Consider the following 18,749-nt stretch of genomic DNA (forward strand, 5'->3'; position numbering starts at 1 on the left):
CTTTGTGCCACATGGATTCTGCCTATTTCAGAACCAGCACAGCACCTGTTATAGGTTAGGGCAGCCAGAGGGACTGCTCTAACTTACAGCAGACTCCTTATGATGGCCAGTGGGCTGCTTTATGGCTCCAAATGGTCCTAGCTCAGAGTGCTGTGGTCCCTCCCACTCCCCTCCTTAGCCACACCTGTACTCCAGGGCCAATGTGGAAGGGCAGGGAAGCCTATAGCCACGTTCACCGGTTCTGCACAACTATGCCTATAATAAGGAAAAGCTCCTCCTGAGATACTGCAGCCTGTTTATGACAAGAGTGGCATACAGGACCTGGAGAGGAGCCAGACTGTGACCCATTATTTTATCTCATATAATTCAGGTGAAAAAGATAATAGGTTTAAAACATGAATTGCAAATTGGCATGGTCCATGTAATGGTGGCAGCAGCCATTGGTCACCACCACAAACTTGCTTATATTGGTGGAGCAGAACCTGTTTTAGCAGTGGTGGGAAAAGTTTAGACAGGTCACCAGAATGTTAACAAATGATCCAAACCTTCAAAGCAAGCTATGAGAAAGGAGTGTGTGCTTCTGCCTAACTCCTCTTTTTGCAGACTCCTGCTAGTCACTTATTGTTAGCCTTGCGTTAATCTCACTTGCTGATTTGTAAGTAAACAACCCTGAACCCAGCAGCTCAGCTCAGTTCTGGTCACAAAGGCAGTCATGAAACCAGACAACCTCAGTCAGCAAAGCGGCCATTCATCTTCTTCTTTTTTTTTTTTTTAAGCTTTGACTGAAGTAAAAAACTCTTTGTGAAATAATTACTGTCTGGACTCCTGTTGCATAGGCACTCTCCGTGGAGGGAAGTGGGAGACTATGAAGCAGCTGCAGCTTAGGACCTCAATATACATTTCAAGTACACCCAAAGATCAAACCCCCTTGGGCTCTCTTGAATCTACCATCTTCTCTGAGAACTTTTAAGATCCTTCATTTTGCACAATCTGATATAGTAGAGAAGAAATAGGTATTTATCTAAAAATAATTAAACTACATGGCTTATGGAAAACAATATCCTTCTGGTTTCATATAGTATGCGAGATCACGTAATTCTTTAGCATTACAGTGCCAGCTTTCTCAATGACTTAACAATGAACTGCTGATAAATGACTTCTCTCTTACCCTCCTGCTAATTGGTGCAACAAGAGATAACCCATTAATCTTTTATTTTAATCCTTCAGTGGTTTTCAGGAATCCACTTCGCTGAAAGATTATTCAGTGTTGTAAATTGATTCCATATTGCCATTCTGTGCATAAACTAATTTACAACTAAAAGACCATTTTACCTCTTTCATGTGTGACCTCTGTTGTGATATTACTTCTATTGTTACCACTACCTTGTTGTAAATTTTCTGAATGTACCGACATGTTGTGCTGCCTGCATGACAGCAAACTGCACTGATCCTGCATAGTTACAGCAGCCTATACATGCTATATTTTTTGGCTAAAAGCACAAACAGAAGACTGACTGTTGATAAAGATGATTGTACATCATACTAGGTTGACTCAGGAACTAGTCAAAGCAAAATCAACACAGTGTTAGGAAGATAATGTTCAGGAACAAAAAACAAGCTGCCACTAAATCCAAAAGGCATAAATAATGTTGAATGGAATTAATTGGGAATAAAAGTATTTTCTAACCTTAAATACTCTAGGTACTTGATTGAGAACAAATGTAAGAAAATAAATAACAAGTAGCTAGATAAAATCAGTAAACTCAACAAATAATTACTGATACTATAAGAACACAAAGTACAACTAAAGTTGAATGAAAAAAAAGGTGAAAAAATTCAAAATTTCAAGATTGTTTCAATTTCAAGGGTTTGAAACTGATCCATTTTTCATATTTAAATTTTTGTGTGAAATCATTTTTTTCAAAAAGTCATTGCAAATTGAAATCTTCATTTATTCGATACACATATTGATGGTTTCAGTACTGTTTTTGATTAAAAAATAATTTTAAAATGTCATTAAAAATGTCTTTAAAACAATTTTCTAAAATCTGCAGTGTTTTGAGGAATTCTTTATTTTCCAAAACAGCAATTTTTCAGTGAAAACAAATTTTGTTTGAAAAATTTCAACCAGCTCTATATACAAATAATGGAACAAGGGAAGATATTAGATATTTATTATTTTTCATAGTCTTTTCTAAGAAGTGTTCATTACTGTAGTATCTAAGCAAAACACAAACAAAACAGAATTTAGACTCAGAACCCATCTATATTATTATCCCCATTTATGGCCCATACAGCAAAGTTTCGAAGCATGTGTTTAACTTTAAGCTTATGAGTTGTCCTTTTAGAGTCAATACACCTACTTCACTTGTATAAAGTAAGTAATTTATAGCCTGGAACCACAAAGGAAGTTAGGTGTTGTAGCTCTCAGTATTGCAGTGCCTGAACTTCAGGCACCTAGAAAATCAGTGAAACAACGAGATCCACAAAGCCTGTGTTTTGTGCCTAGACTTCCTATATCAGGGGTTGGCAACCTTCAGCACGTGGCCCATCAAGGTAATCCCCTGGTGGGCTGCAAGACATTTTGAGGACATTGACCACAGGCACGGCCGCCCACAGCTCCCAGTGGCCACAGTTTGCCATTCCTGGCCAATGGGAGCTGCAGGAAGTGGCGGCTAGCACATCCCTGCTGCCTGCGCAGCTTCCCACAGCTCCCATTAGCCGGGAACGGTGAACCGTGGCCACTGGGAGCTGCGGGGGGCCGTGCCTGCAGATGGTCAATGAAAACAAAATGTCTCACATCCCACCAGTGGATTACCCTGGTGGGCTGAGTGCTGAAGGTTGCTGACCCTTGTACAATGCAAGGGGAGAGATAGGCACTTAAGAAAGGGATCCACAAGCACCAGCATGCTAGGCAGAGAGCTGCCTTATATAGCCAATGAGATATGCCAGTGAGAGGTAAGCCCTGTCCCTCTCAGAGAGTTAGGTGCTTCAGTCAGGACTGCAAGGAGGTGCCTATCTCTGCTCGCAATCCACATCCTGGAACCCCTCTCCCAGCATTAGCAAGCTTAGGAACCTCAGGCATAGTTGTAAGAAATACTGGAGCAGGAGGCAGTAATGGTTCCTTTGTAACTTTTAGTCCAGTAGTCAGAGCACTCACCCAGGATGAATCCCCCACTCTGCCTGCCTGATAGGAAGAAATGATCGGAAACGGGGCATTCTACCTCTGAGGAGAGTGCTGCTTTCACCACTGGGCTATTCTGATGTGGCTTTCTGTTAATCTCTCCTATTGATGCTGTTCCACTTTGGAGCCAGGGGACTGGACCCTGGGTCTCCCAACACCCAAGTGGGTGCCCTCACTAGCAGGCCGTGAGTCATTCTGTCAGGTGCTCTCTCTAGCCCTATGACTATTTATTTAATTATATAACACACTGTGGAACAGCTTGAACAGGACAGACTGAGGGAGACCTATATCAGAATATCCCACAACTCACTGTTTGAAGCAATCCCCTAAAATGGGTTGGGGAGAGACCCAAGTTCAAATCCTTTCTCCACATCAGGCAGAGGGCGGCAGTGAAGTTGGGTCTCCCACTTCTGGGTGCATGCCCTAATCATTAAGCTAAAAGTTGTAAGGGTGGCACCTCCTCCTCCCCCACTGGAGCTTGAATGGGGCCCAATCCACTAAGCATGATATATGAGGGGTTATTTGTGGTTTGTGGTAGGGTGGTTATTTGTCATTTTGGATTGGCATAATTTTGAACAGGTGGCATAATGAAATCTCCTTGGGTTACCCATTTAATTTGCAAATTGGTAACTTTGTCCATTATTAATTATTCTTACTCTTTATATTTTAAATAATACTGTTCTCTAAAACAATTGTGCTCAGATAGCATTTTCTCTCCAATGTTGTTTATGAAATGGTCAAAAGAAAACATTTTGACTTTTTTGAGGGGTTTCTTTTTTCAGCCAAAACTATTAGATGAATTTGAACCAAATTAGCGAAGAATTTCATAGCCCTAAAAATGCAGTTTTGGTGAAATTTCTATTCACTGAAAAATTTTCACCCTACTCTACCTGAAATGCAGTGAATAATCCATGTTTGTGCTGCTAAAACTAGGCTGAAAGAGAACTCTGTAATCTTCTTCACACTTTAGAGAAATATTCTTCAGTGGTTCTCTCCACAGGACAACGAAAAAGGGACAGGGTGCTGGAGTGGCCAATAGGTCCACATACAGTAAGTGTTTATATGCCCAAAACTTAATGTACCTACATCAACTACACCTCCTCACACTTAGGAACTGTGAAAACAGATGTCTGTGCAGAAGCATCAAGCCCGATGTATATTTTGAGAGGAGGATCAGTTTAACCTATATCCCAAGTACTTTCTTTACACAAAGCCCGCTGTTACTCAGTCTTTACATGAGAGTTAGGATTTGGGTTAAAGCAACTAACTTTCCAAGTTTTAGCATGTGACAATCCTTGAGCCACTACGCTGCTATTAAAGGAAGAAATTCCAGATACAGAGGAAATGGATACAGCCTCTTTTCTGTCGGCAATGGCAACAACAGTAGCAGAAAATATAAAGGCAGAGGCATGGAAGAATCAGGATCTCTTCTAAAGCTTGTTTCTATTCAGAAATAGCTGATTGAAAGTAATATTTCTGTGCCAAATTCAGAGTGGCTGTAAATGTTTCTCCATCAAATTTACTCTATAATGTACAAAGCTTGCATTACGTTATGAATTTCGTTTTTCATGGTGACCATATATGATCTTTCATGTGCAATTGCCTGATTCAGATAGACCCTGAACACTATTTGTTTTAAGTCGAGTACTAAGCCTCCCATAATCTTTGACTCCTACATAAAAGCTTTGCAGGAAAATCCCAGAATCCCAGTGCAACTAGTTTTCTTTCCATAGACCATGATGTTTAAAATGTAACCACACACCATTTATGAAACCACATAGAAGACAAAGAGAAAGGTAGGTGAATACTAATTTAGACAAAGTGATACATGTCAGTCTAGCTCGGAAAAAAATCCTTCTGCACCACAAAAATTCTTAACATTCACAGACTTCAGATTGCCCTGGTTGCACATTCAATGGTTTGATAACATATTACTTAAAAGAAGAATAAATCTGATGAAGTTGTTACCATGATTTGTGCTAGCTATGCTAAATGCTATGGCCTGTAGAAATTTAATTTAAATAAAATATATGGTGCAGTGTTTTCAGTTGGATTCTTTAATTCTCTTGTCTAATGCTTAAGTTTATCTCAATGGCTGCTAGAAATTTGGGGCCTGGTTCTCCTTTCACTTACACTTGTGTACACTGATTCTCCTCTCACTTACGCTAGTGTAACATCATTGATTTCAGTAGAGTTACTCCTGATGTGCACTGCTGTAAGTGACAGAATGATCCAGTGCTTAATGTCAAGGCCTTCTTTGGCAGCTGGTGGTTAGATGAGAGGTTGTGCTAGGCCAGCATGACCCTGGGATGTGAATATTAGTGTTGGTAATCTATACAACAGATCAGGGATGTAGCATGAGTTGGTTGAGTTATTTATATTTTGAGGGGAATCAAACTTGTAACATCCCCTAGAGTAGAGTAACAGGTAAATTCAGGAAATCTGAAAGAACTTCAATATGAACATCATCCCAGGGAGTAGGAATGGCTAAGCATGGTTCTTTACAGAAGCTTAGCTGTAGAATCATTAAGTATCAGGGTTGGAAGAAGGGACCTCAGAAGATCATCTAGTCCAACACCCTGCTCAAAGCAGAACCAGTCACCAATTTTTGACCCAGATCCCTAAATGGCCCCCTAAAGGACTGAACTCATGATCCTAGGTTTAGCAGGCCAATGCTCAAACCACTGAGCTATTCTTCTCCCCCTCCCCCATTTGTATTTTTATTTCTTGTTGATGGTAGAAGGCTTTGATCTTTTAATATCCTTTATACATTTAACACTAGCCCACTGACTGGGAGGGAGATGGAGTAGATGACCTATTAGGTCTTTTCCATCGCTAACCTCTATGATTTCTATAGATGGACAATTTTGTCATTTTTCACATGGAAAAAACTGCTTTGAAAAGTTTCCATTCTTCATATTTTGGAATCAATTTCTAGGGAATTGACAGTGATTTTCATAACTATTTAAGGGAAACATAACTTTAGATAATATATTTGGACCTGAAAACAATGCACAGACCTTAGGCCCTGATTCAGCAGACCATCCATGTGTAAGCAGTGTCAGGATGAGCTCCACCCTGACATCTGGTGGTGAGGTGTGGCAAGTTGTGGAAAAAAAAAAAAAAACTTCAGGGGCTGATCTCATTTGCATAGGCACACCCACGCCGCCTAGACTGAGGCCATAGCTGCCCAAATGGTCACTTCGGCTGCTGTGGGATCCCCAGTGTCTCTGTTATTGGGGCAGGAAGAATAAATTGTTATTACCCTGATTATGGGAACTGTGCTTGGAACTGTACTTGGCCTTTTGCTATGATGGAGGGACTCACCATCAACTAAGTAGCACTCGCTAGGCAAGGGTCATGGGTTCCAAAACTGTGTGAATGGAGAGAGACTTGAGACAGGTATTAGTACCTGGTGGTGTGGGCCCCTTTGTGAGGGCCTGAAGCACCAATTGCACCTCTGTCTCTCTCCACTGTGGAATGTCAGAGCTAATTTTGGGTCTATTAAGAGTCTTGCTACAGGTACTATGCTGCATTCACTTTGGCCTTAAGGTGCACCAGCACTAAGGCCCCCACTACTATGAGCTGAAATCACTAAGAGCTGTGTCAAGTAGTGGGGAGCCGGAAGATCTAGAGTGCAGCGGTGTGTTTGTGAGACGGCGAGCTGAGCAGAACTGTTCGTGAGACGGCGAGCTGTGCGGAGTGGAGCCGGTCGTGGTGGAACGGAGCTGTCTGTGAGACAGTGGTGTGTTCGTGAGATGGCAAGCTGTGCAGAGCGGAGCCATTCATGAGACAGCCAGCTGAGCAGAGCTGTTCTTGAGACAGCGAGCGGTGCAGAGCAGAGCCGGTCGTGGTGGAGTGGAGCCGTTTGTGAGACAGCGGTGTGTTTGTGAGACGGCGAGCTGAGCAGAGCTGTTTGTGAGACGGCGAGCGGTGCAGAGCGGAGCCGGTCGTGGTGGAGCAGAGCCGTTCGTGAGACAGCGTAGCAGAGCAGAGCCCTGTGGGGCAGTCAGCTTCAGGACACGTAAGGTGCCCCTTGCCCCTTTTCCCCACACACAGGCACATTTTAGCCAGACTGGGGAGTAACACTATGCAGATGAACTTTTGAACTCTGGGGCTGGACTTTTTGGACTTTGGGTGATTTGTGGATTGCTGGACTCAAGAGACGTTTGGGTGCTGGGACTCAAGAACCCGAGGGAAAGGGGCATGCCCCAATTTGCTTGGGGTGGTTTTTTTTGCTCATGGGTTGTGTTATGAATCCTGTTGGTGGTGTTTCCGCAACATAATGCCACATTGTTTGTCTCTGTTATTAAAAGGCTTTTTGCTACACTCAGACTATGTGCTTGCGAGAGGGGAAGTATTGCCTCTTGGAGGTGCCCAGCGGGGGTGGTATATATTTGTCCCAGGTCACTGGGTGGGGGCTCGAGCCAGTTTGCATTGTGTTATTGGAATGGATCCCCTAGATATTGAACCCGGCCCTTGTTGCTGCCAACTCTGATGGGCAGAAGGGTTACATTTTTGGGGGCTCGTCCGGGATGCCTGGGTCAGTACCCCTCGCAAGCACCTGTTAAGTGATCCACTACATTGGAAAACAATTTATATTTTTTTTGTTTGTGCTTATATTTTGAGGAAATTACTGTTGTATAATGGCTAATTTGTCAGGTTTGTTGGGCCCTGGCTCAGCAGCTTCTAGCTCAGAGGCTGCAGCCTTGGCTGATGATTGGACAAAAGCTCTGGGGCAAACATTGGAAAAGGTTGTGCTGTCCCATGCTGCGTCAAACTCTTGTTGTAAGTTAAGATTATTTGCTGGGGAGGAGGAGTTTGAACCCTGGTTAGAGCATACCACTGAAATGCTGCAAGAGTGGGCCGTACCAGATGCAGAAAAGCGAAGATGCCTCATAGAGAGCCTTGGCGGCCCAGCATTAGATGTGATTCGCACCCTGAAGCTCACTGACCCTGGGGTCAGTGTGAAGGACTGCCTAGAGGCCCTTGAACACACCTTTGGGAGCGTAGAGGGCCCTGAAGACAGCTACTGTAAGTTCCTTAATTCCCGACAACAAAAGGGCGAGAAGGCTTCAGCCTACATACAGAGACTGGAGAGACTGCTTCAGAGAGCTGTCATGAGGGGAGCAGTGACTGCTGAGCAGATGGATCAGACCAGACTGGCTCAAATTGTAAGAGGAACTCAGTATCAGAACCCGATTCTACTTCATCTCCAGCTAAGAGAACGACGGGAACATCCCCCAAGTTACTCCCAGCTGATAAAAGAGGTCAGAGAGGAGGAAGAAAGGCAGGCTGCCAGTGAGTTTTGGGAAGCCCAAACATCGGATCCAGCCAGCACAACACCACTGCAAGCGGCCAGTGTACTGATGGTGAGCACCAGAGAGGAACTTGCCCAACAAATGCAGGTCCTGACGGAACGGATAGCTGAGCTGCAAAGTACCATTGACCAAGTTAAGACTTCCAGGAATAAGAAGCCTCAAACGGTGGCAATTGAGAAGCCCGCACTTAGAGCCACCATCCAACCCAGGCGAAGGGGGAAATGTCAATTCTTCTGCTACCAATGTGGTCAGGATGGACACAGTGCTGCCAAGTGCTGTAATGAAGAAAACCCCTCCTTAGTGTATGGAAAGCTGAGGATCAGTTGGGAGAGATCCGGTAGCTGCCAGAGGGTCTGGGGACGGGGACCCCCCAGGTCTGCAGGATTTGAAGATTCCCCCAGAAAAGACTGTCCAGCTGGGATCCCCGCAGGACTGATAGGGCCTCGAGCAGAGGTCACGGTGAGGATTGAAGGGGTGGAGTGTAAAGCAGTGCTTGACACTGGATCTCAAGTGACTATTATATTTCAGTCATTCTACCAGCAGATGCTTAGGCACCTGCCTATACAGCCACTGACTGGCCTTGGCCTGTGTGGCCTCAGCATGGATGAATACCCCTACCAAGGGTATGTCATAGTGCACCTGGAATTCCCAGAGGAGGTTGCTGGGGTAAGAGAAGAGGTAGACACAGCTGCCCTAATATGCCCTGACCCTAAAGGGACCTCTGATATGTCTGTGCTGATAGGGACCAACTCCAGTCTCTTCAAGGTACTCGCGGATTACTGCAGAAGGCGGGCTGGGGACCAGTACCTGAATACCCTGATGATCCATACGCTTTGTGCTGAAGCCTATAGGAAAATTGAGAGCGCTAAAAGGGAGACATCTGAGCTACCGCTTGGGGCACTGAAGTACGCGGGTATGACCCCCTTAGTAGTGCCTGCAAGGACGGAGCAAGAAGTGCTTGTCATGAGTACCTGTCTGAAAGGCAGTAAACGGACGTTAGCAATGATAGAGCAGCCGATGGGAGGAGAGCTCCCTGAAGGAGTGGTCCCCAGTGGAGTCATAACTCTACCCGTTGAAGCCCAGGAAAGGGTGACTATACTGATTGCTAATGAAACGAGTCGTGATGTTGTTGTGAAGCAAGGACAAAAGATAGCAGACCTCTTTGAGCCTGAGTCGATTGTAAAACCCCAGTGTGAAACTCAAGTTCCCACAATAGACCCAGCAAAGTTTGACTTTGGAGATTCACCAGTGTCCGAGGACTGGAAAGATCGCCTGAGGAAGAAACTTTGTGAAAGATCCAAGGTGTTCTCACTGCATGAGTGGGATGTGGGATGTGCAAAAGGAGTAGAGCACAATATCAGACTCCATGACTCTCGACCTTTCAGGGAGAGATCTAGGAAGATTGCTCTCTCTGAGATGGAAGATGTGCGACATCATCTTCAGGAGCTGGCTGCGAATGGCATCATTACAGAGTCCCGCAGCCCATACGCCTCACCCATTGTGGTAGTCCGTAAAAAGAATGGGAAAATTCGGATGTGTATTGACTACCGCACCCTAAACAGCCGTACTGTGGTCGACCAGTACACTATGCCTCGAGTGCAAGATGCCTTAGACTGTTTGTTGGGAAGCCAGTGGTTCTCTGTGTTGGATCTTCGAAGTGGATACTACCAGATCCCTCTGGGAGAAGAAGATAAGGAGAAGACAGCCTTCATCTGCCCATTAGGGTTTTATCAGTTCGAACGCATGCCCCAAGGGATTTCTGGAGCACCTGCCACCTTTCAATGTCTCATGGAGAAAGTTGTGGGAGACATGAATTTACTGCAAGTGTTAGTTTATTTGGATGACCTGATTGTGTTTGGAAGAACCTTAGAGGAGCATGAAGAAAGACTTCTTAAAGTGCTTGATAGGTTGGAGGATTATGGTCTGAAGCTTTCAATTGACAAATGCCAGTTCTGCAGAACCTCAGTGAAGTATGTGGGTCACATCGTGTCCCAAGAGGGTGTGAGTACTGATCCTGATAAAATAGAAGCACTCACTACATGGCCACGTCCAAGTAACTACAGAGAACTCAAGACCTTTCTCGGATTTAGTGGCTACTACCGCAGATTTGTGAAAAACTATGCTACGATTGTAAAGCCTCTGAACGATCTCACCAGGGGACATCAGTCCAGCAAGAACAAATCTAAGTCCAAGAATAAGGGGAGGTCTCCAAAGCCCCCTGTGCAGAGACACTATGGCCCATTTGAACCATTTGGGCCACGGTGGGATGAGAGATGTGAAAGGGCTTTTCGAGAAATCATTACTTGCCTAACTCATGCTCCAGTCCTAGTTTTTGCTGACCCAAGCAAACCCTTTATCCTGCATACTGATGCCAGTTTGGAGGGTCTGGGAGCAGTCCTGTACCAGGAAGTGGAAGGCAAACGTAAACCTGTAGCCTTTGCCAGCCGAGGATTGTCTGATAGTGAAACTCGCTATCCCACCCACAAGCTGGAATTTTTGGCCCTGAAATGGGCCATCACTGAGAAATTTCGAGACTACTTGTATGGTGCTCAGTTCCAGGTGTGGACAGACAACAATCCACTGACTTATGTGTTAACAAGTGCTAAGCTGGATGCTACAGGGCAGAGATGGGTGGCCGCCTTGGCTAGCTATGAGTTCAGCATTCAGTACCGATCAGGGAGAAGCAATGTAGATGCAGATGCATTGTCCAGGCGTCCACAGGCTCCAGAAGTTGCTGTGATACCCACAGATGGAGTGAGAGCTATTTGCAGTGTGAGTCGCCGAGAGCCAGAGGCCCGTGAGAGCCTTCAGGTATGTGTTGCAGAAGCTTTGGGCCTGCCCCCTGAATGCATGCCTTCTGCTTCAGTGAACTATATTGCATTGGACCAGTCTCCTTTGCCCATGCTCAATGCAGCTGACTGGCAAGAAGCCCAGCGGCAAGATATTGACATTCGTGATACACTACTTGCCAAAAGGGAGGGGCGAAGCCCAGCTGCGGTTGTCCCACCTAACCCGGAGGGTAAACTACTATTGAGAGAATGGACCAAACTAAAACTGATTCAGGGAGTGCTACACCGAATGACCACTGACCCTTTACAAAAACAACGAGCACAACTAGTGCTGCCAAAAAAGTACAGAGCCCTGGCCATGAGGGCTCTGCATGATGACTTTGGGCATTTAGGGATGGAGAGGACCCTGGAACTTATTCGTAGTAGGTTCTATTGGCCCCGAATGGCTGAAGATGTTCGCAGGAAATGTGAGACTTGTGCTCGATGTGTTCAAAGGAAAACTCTGCCCACGAGGGCTGCATATCTCAAGAACATCACCAGCAACAAACCTTTGGAATTGGTATGCATTGATTTCTTGTCTGTAGAGGTAGACAAGAGGAAGGTTGGGAACATTCTAGTAGTGACTGACCATTTTACACGGTATGCACAGGCATATCCCACACGTGATCAGAGGGCCACCACCGTCGCTCGAGTATTGTGGGACAAATATTTCTCAGTCTATGGATTCCCGGCTCGGATACACTCTGATCAGGGGCGGGATTTTGAGAGTCACCTTCTGAAGGAGGTGCTGAAGATAGCAGGAATCAAAAAGTCTAGGACAACGCCTTATCACCCCCAAGGTGATCCTCAGCCAGAGAGGTTCAACCGAACCCTATTAGATATGTTGGGAACTTTGCGACCAGAGCAGAAGGCAACCTGGAGCCAGCATGTCGCATTTCTGGTGCATGCCTACAATGCCACCAAGAACGATGCTACGGGAGTCACCCCATATCTCTTGATGTTTGGGCGAGAACCAAGATTACCCATAGACTTGTGCTTTGGTGTATCAGAGGATGGAGATAGCTATGAAACTCACCAGCAATATGTATCCCGACTAAGGGAAAAGCTGCGGGATGCTTATCGCTTAGCTACCGCTGCGGCTCGGAAGAATGCAGACCGCAACAAACATCGATATGATGCTAGAGTGCGTTCGCAGGAGCTCCAGCCGGGGGACAGAGTCCTGCTGCGAAATTTGGGTATTGCTGGCAAACACAAGATAGCTGACAGATGGAAGGCAATACCTTACCTGGTGATGGAAAAGCTGGGAGATCTGCCGGTCTACAAGATCAAACCTGAAGACGGCCCAGGGCAAATAAAGACGGTGCATAGAAACCTTTTGCTCCCTGTGGGGGAATTGGTAAGCATCCCTTATGAGACGGGCCACAACAGGGCAGCCGGGCAGAACAGAGGTGCTAGACCAAAGCCGCCATCCAACACAGACAGCGGGCCCCTGCAGCTAACTTACCCCTATTCTGCACATCTGAGAGTGAGTCTGAGGAGGAAGACACAACCCTGGTGTATCCTGGGATGGAGACAAGATTTCAGACTCGATCAGCTGAACTAAACGAGAGTTTTCCCTCTTCCGCCCTAAACCCCATGGCGGAATTATTTAGGCCCCTTTCTGACACCCCGGTGCCGCTGATGAGACCCCCCTGTGATGAGACACACAGGTTATTGGACAATGGAGACACACAGGTAGAGGATGCCCTGGGCACCTTGGACCCTCCAGCGTTAGAACTAGGAGTGCAGAGGCCTACGCCAGTAGCCGAGGGACCCTCCAGGGAAGCCTCTCCATCCGTCACTCAAGAGGATGTTCCCCCTACCTCGGCAACAGAGAGTCTCAATAGACGAGACAGGGTGATAAGACCAGTGAAACGGTTAACTTATGATGCACCTGGGGTGACTAGTGAGGAGCCAATACATTTAGCACACAGGCTTGTGGAAGCTAAAGTGGGCTTCCTGAGGCCCTTTGGAGGAAACCAATGAGTTGGTATAAAGGGCGTGTGATTTGTCGGGACGACAAATTCTCGGCTGGGGGGAGGATGTAAGCAGTGTCAGGATGAGCTCCACCCTGACATCTGGTGGTGAGGTGTGGCAAGTTGTGGAAAAAAAAAAAAAACTTCAGGGGCTGATCTCATTTGCATAGGCACACCCACGCCGCCTAGACTGAGGCCATAGCTGCCCAAATGGTCACTTCGGCTGCTGTGGGATCCCCAGTGTCTCTGTTATTGGGGCAGGAAGAATAAATTGTTATTACCCTGATTATGGGAACTGTGCTTGGAACTGTACTTGGCCTTTTGCTATGATGGAGGGACTCACCATCAACTAAGTAGCACTCGCTAGGCAAGGGTCATGGGTTCCAAAACTGTGTGAATGGAGAGAGACTTGAGACAGGTATTAGTACCTGGTGGTGTGGGCCCCTTTGTGAGGGCCTGAAGCACCAATTGCACCTCTGTCTCTCTCCACTGTGGAATGTCAGAGCTAATTTTGGGTCTATTAAGAGTCTTGCTACAGGTACTATGCTGCATTCACTTTGGCCTTAAGGTGCACCAGCACTAAGGCCCCCACTACTATGAGCTGAAATCACTGAGAGCTGAAATCACTAAGAGCTGTGTCAAGTAGTGGGGAGCCGGAAGATCTAGAGTGCAGCGGTGTGTTTGTGAGACGGCGAGCTGAGCAGAACTGTTCGTGAGACGGTGAGCTGTGCGGAGTGGAGCCGGTCGTGGTGGAGCGGAGCTGTCTGTGAAACAGTGGTGTGTTCGTGAGATGGCGAGCTGTGCAGAGCGGAGCCATTCATGAGACAGCCAGCTGAGCAGAGCTGTTCTTGAGACAGCGAGCGGTGCAGAGCAGAGCCGGTCGTGGTGGAGTGGAGCCGTTCGTGAGACAGCGGTGTGTTCGTGAGACGGCGAGCTGAGCAGAGCTGTTTGTGAGACGGCGAGCGGTGCAGAGCGGAGCCGGTCGTGAGACAGCGTAGCAGAGCAGAGCCCTGTGGGGCAGTCAGCTTCAGGACACGTAAGGTGCCCCTTGCCCCTTTTCCCCACACACAGGCACATTTTAGCCAGACTGGGGAGTAACACTATGCAGATGAACTTTTGAACTCTGGGGCTGGACTTTTTGGACTTTGGGTGATTTGTGGATTGCTGGACTCAAGAGACGTTTGGGTGCTGGGACTCAAGAACCCGAGGGAAAGGGGCATGCCCCAATTTGCTTGGGGTGGTTTTTTTGCTCATGGGTTGTGTTATGAATCCTGTTGGTGGTGTTTCCGCAACATAATGCCACATTGTTTCTCTCTGTTATTAAAAGGCTTTTTGCTACACTCAGACTATGTGCTTGCGAGAGGGGAAGTATTGCCTCTTGGAGGTGCCCAGCGGGGGTGGTATATATTTGTCCCAGGTCACTGGGTGGGGGCTCGAGCCGGTTTGCATTGTGTTATTGGAATGGATCCCCTAGATATTGAACCCGGCCCTTGTTGCTGCCAACTCTGATGGGCAGAAGGGTTACACATGTTTCGCAAAGCACTTAAACTCATGCCTAACTTTCAATACATGTTGTGATACATGAAGGGGAAGAGAGTAGCTCCCTTTGATGGTCAGCCAGTCAGCCAATTAGCTATAAAATCCCCCTTGGTCTGTCCTCTGCTTGCTTTACCTTAAAGGGTTAACAAACCCATACATAAAAGAAAAGGGGTGGGCACCTGACCAAAAGAGCCAATGGGAAGGTAGAACTTTTTAAAATTGGGAAAAAAAACTTCCCCTTTGTCTGTTGTTTTCTGGGCTGTAGGGACACGGAGCAGCAATGCTATAAGCAGAAATGCTGTGTAAGGTTTTAACCAGGTATGAAAAAGCATTTTCCATACCTGGAAGAAATAATTTGGATTGGGAATGTCTAGTTAGATGCTATAAGGTTTATTTCTTATTTTGGCTTGTGGCTGTCCTCTGTGCTAACCCCAGATGCTTTTGTTTGCTTGTAACCTTTAAGCTGAACCCCCAAGAAAGCTATTTTGGGTACTTATTTTTGGAATTGCTCTTTTAAAATCTAGCAAAAGCCTAAGTTCCAGATGTATTTTCTTTCTTTTTTGTTTTTAATAAAATTTACCTTTTTAAAGAACAGGATTGGATTTTTGGTGTCCTAAGAGGTTTTTGCATATGCTTGCATTTTGCATTTTGCATATGTTGATTAGCTGGTGGCAACAGCTAATTTCCTTTGTTTTCTTTTTCTTCCGTGGAAGGTTGGGGGGGGGTTCGAAAGGGCTTGAGGGTACCCCATAGGGAGGAATTCCCAAGTGCTCCTTCCTGGGTCCAAAGGGCTTTTTGGGGTTTCTTTTGCATTTGGGTGGTGGCAGCGTTACCAAGCCAAGGTCAGAGAGAAGCTGTAACCTTGGGAGTTTAATACAAGCCTGGAGTGGCAAGGATTAATTTTTAGAATCCTTGTGGCCCCCACTTTCTGCACTCAGAGTGACAGAGTGGGGATTCAGCCTTGACACATGTTGAAATCCCATTGTGTTTAAGTGGTTTGCTAGATAGGGATAGATTTACGTACAAGCTGAAATGCTTTGCTGAACTGTGGCCTTAATGAATACTCCCTTGATAATCTTGACCTAATTAATATAAATATATAATCTACTTTCTCTAGGGATTACTGCTCGATTATTTAGATTATGCTTTTTTCATGTACAGATGTAAAATAACATCCACTAGAGATTGAATGTAAACAATAAATTATGCCTCTGAGACATGAACTGAAGTCCAAGATAAGAAAAACTTGGGGTTTATGCACTCAGTCACCCAGCCTCTGGGGGAAGAAATACATTGCAGTTTGTATTTTTCAAAGTTCATATGACTTCAGTGAAATTTCCATCATTCATTTACTACCTCCTTTTCTTTGAGTAATTAGTTTCTTGGCATAAGCCACATTAATAACAATCAAAAGAAGCTTTGAAGCTTGCACTACAAAGGAAGCCTGGAAACAAGATTTGCAGTTTAAGAACTAAATGACACACACAAAATTAAGAACTATATGATGTGTTGCATCCTTGCTTTTCTGGCCAGACCCAGCAAGATCTGTCATTCTTTCCCCAAGAATGTTGTCTTTCTTTTTATGGATGTATACCTTTGTATTGATTCTTACAAGGGGGAAAACAGAAGCTAAAGCAAATGGAGCATGTTATTGCATATGTTCTCAAATATTTGTAAATGAGACCCATGCCAGTTGTGCCATGTGGTTTCATAAACTGATTAAAACAAATTGGACGAGAGACCTCTAAGGTCTGAAATGGGTGAAATCCTCTCTACCCCACCAATCTCAGTAGCACCCACTCATGAAAGGTGAGACAGCATCTTTGCACTCTTTCGGCCAACTACAGAGCAACACAACAGTGATATATATACAGTAACATATGTCACAATTTTGTGACTTGAATGTTTTAAAATTTTCTTTATACAGAAAAATACATTTAAAAGATAAAATCTTGAAATCATAATGTGACAGGGAACTGGGGTTGTATCAGCAGACTTAAGAGTAATAACCTAGCTAAAATAATTGAATTCTGTTTTCAAACAGTACTAGAGATTTCTCCCACACACACATCCCCTCTTCCCCTATATTTATGACATTGTCCGTATCCCTGCAAGTCTGGACTTAAGCCATAGCAGCTGAAAGAAAAACCATATGAGAAGAAAGGCATGTTCATATCTGAAAATAATAGCTAGTATCCAGTGGGTATTTAATTCAAACACAAAAGAACAATCATATCTGGAATTGTTTAAAAACATTAATTCTCATCTGCAACCAGTTGGCTGTTTAATTTTAAACATCAAGTATATAGGTGATGAACACACGTGCAGCAAAATCTTGCTAGTTATTCATCAAACATACCAGCTACATTATTCTTTGCTGATCTATGCAAATTTGAGAAATTGATTTTCACAGGAAAGATACTGGGCATGGGACAGGAAATAAGACCACAGGGGGGAAAAGCTTAGAAACCAGAAGTGGGCAATGGGTTAAGAAAATACCAAAACCTAGCTGAATCATCCCTGTACAGGTTGGTCAAACTGATAGAGTAAAATGGAGCTCATTCTCCACTGCCCTATGCATATGTAGTCATTTGCTATTGTATAAAATTAATGCAAAGTGGTAGTGAAATGCCACCAAATCAGATGGTAGTATTTTATCGCCACTTTGCACAATATCGAAGTGATTACCACAGTGCAAAGAAAGGGAGAAGCAGGCCCTCTTTAACTGGGTTCAGCAGACTCAACAGCACAACATGATACTACTTGCTTTGCAATATCATATTGCAACAATAGCTCAGAGGGGCTCACAGAAAAGGAACCCATTCCAGCATGGATCATGTTTCTCCCCATGTGGTCATCCTTTCCAGCCAAGTATGAACCTTAGTTTTGATTACAGAAATACGATTAAGGTTTGAAAACTGAGATAACCAGGGGTCTTTTCAACAGTCATTGTGCTAATGATCTGTATAGATCACAATTTGCATCTGTGATGGGTTGGATCACAGAAACCCCCTTGGAGGCTGCCAACTGATGTGCCAAGACTACTTCTGCTCCTGCTTTCCTGCCCGGTCAGCTTAGGACTTCAGTGCCCTGCCTGGTTTGAGCCAGACCTGCTAGCCTGCTGCAAACGCAGACCCAGGTCTGAACCAGGTACCCTAACAGCTGTAGGCTTAATTGAAAGCAACTTAGGAAGTTTGCTTTCAATTAAGCCTACAGCTTAATTGTCTGTCCTTGACACTCAGATGCCCAACTCCCAATGGGGTCCAAACCCTAAATAAATCCATTTTACCCTGTATAAAACTTATAAAGGGTAAACTCATAAATTGTTTGCCCTCTATAACACTGATAGAGAGATATGCACAGCTGTTTGCTCCCCCCCCCACCCCAAGTATTAATACATACTCTGGGTTAATTAATAAGTAAAAAGTGATTTTATTAAATACAGAAAGTAGGATTTAAGTGGTTCCAAGTAGTAACAGATAGAACAAAGTGAATTACCAAGCAAAATAAAATAAAACACCCAAGTCTAAGTCTAGTACAGTAATAAAAACTGAATACAGATAAAATATCACTCTTAAAGATGTTTCAATAAGTTTCTTTCACAGACCAGACAACTTTCTAGTCTGGGCACAATCCTTTCCCCTGGTACAGCCCTTGTTCCAGCTCAGGTGGTAGGTAGGGAATTTCTCATGATGGCTGCCCTCTTTTGTTCTGTTCCACCCACCCACACATCTTTTGTATAAGGCGGGAACCCCCATCCCTCTGGGTGCCCATCCCTCCTTCTCAGTGGAAAAGTACCAGGTTAAAGATGGATTCCAGTTCAGGTGACATGATCTCATGTCATTGTAAAACTTCATTACTCACTTGCCAGCACTCAGGTATAAGGAAGACTTACAAGTAA

Source organism: Natator depressus, chromosome 1 (genome assembly GCF_965152275.1).
Source record: "Natator depressus isolate rNatDep1 chromosome 1, rNatDep2.hap1, whole genome shotgun sequence".
In the NCBI taxonomy this organism is placed as follows: Eukaryota; Metazoa; Chordata; order Testudines; family Cheloniidae; genus Natator; species Natator depressus.